Source organism: Polyergus mexicanus, unplaced genomic scaffold (genome assembly GCF_030449975.1).
Source record: "Polyergus mexicanus isolate NDT 795.1 unplaced genomic scaffold, iyPolMexi1.0 SCAF_11, whole genome shotgun sequence".
Taxonomy (NCBI): Eukaryota; Metazoa; Arthropoda; class Insecta; order Hymenoptera; family Formicidae; genus Polyergus; species Polyergus mexicanus.
In genome coordinates this window covers 6,099,845-6,100,958 of record NW_027223331.1, presented here as the reverse complement: position 1 = coordinate 6,100,958, position 1,114 = coordinate 6,099,845, and positions in this window count along the sequence as shown.

Sequence of the window (1,114 nt, the reverse complement as noted above, 5' to 3'; positions counted from 1 at the left end):
CTTCGGCGCTTATTCTATGCACACACTTTTATTACGAGCACAGCATTGCCACGAGTCGGTGTCGCAAGACCGAATGGCTCTTATGTGGCGCGCACGCATCTAGTGTGTTGGCCGCGCGATTCCCTCTCGTCTTGGACGCAGCAGCGGAATCGTCGCGCTTACCGAACGTTTACTCCACGGATACGAGTGGCGTGGAAGGACGGATTACAACGTTCTTCCCGCACGCTTTGTACGCCGTAGCGAAATATAAGTGCGTGCTAAAAGCACGATAGCACATTTATCCTCGACGTCTAAGCATCGGCATCGTCGATCTAGCGTCAGGGTAAATCGCGCGGTCCTCGCGATCGCGCGTTTACATTGGGAGAATGAGAATGAGTATGATCTTTTTATAATACACAATATAAAATGGAGAATGATCTTGAAGTAAGAGAGGAGGAGGTTTATTATATACACGGACCGCCTCGCTCCTCTCACGAAGACGAGACGCACGCATAAAGTGTGTTGCGTAATAAGTAAGTAAGTAGATAGAGAGTGTCGCCGACCGGCTAATAAAGACCGGCGGCGCGAGAAGTAAGAGCTTAATAGCGACGGGCCTTCGGGCTCGCTCGCGAGTTACCGCTCCACGCGAGTAACCGAACACGAAGCTCCCTGGTTGATCCTGCCAGTAGTCATATGCTAGTCTCAAAGATTAAGCCATGCATGTCTCAGTGCATGCCGAATTAAGGTGAAACCGCGAATGGCTCATTAAATCAGTTATGGTTCATTAGATTGTACCCACATTTACTTGGATAACTGTGGTAATTCTAGAGCTAATACATGCAAAACAGAGTCCCGACCAGTGATGGAAGGGACGCTTTTATTAGATCAAAACCAATCGGTGGCGGGCGGTTCGCCGTTCGTCCACCGTTTATTTTGGTGACTCTGAATAACTTTGTGCTGATCGCACGGTCCTAGCACCGGCGACGCATCTTTCAAATGTCTGCCTTATCAACTGTCGATGGTAGGTTCTGCGCCTACCATGGTTGTAACGGGTAACGGGGAATCAGGGTTCGATTCCGGAGAGGGAGCCTGAGAAACGGCTACCACATCCAAGGAAGGCAGCAGGCGCGCAAAT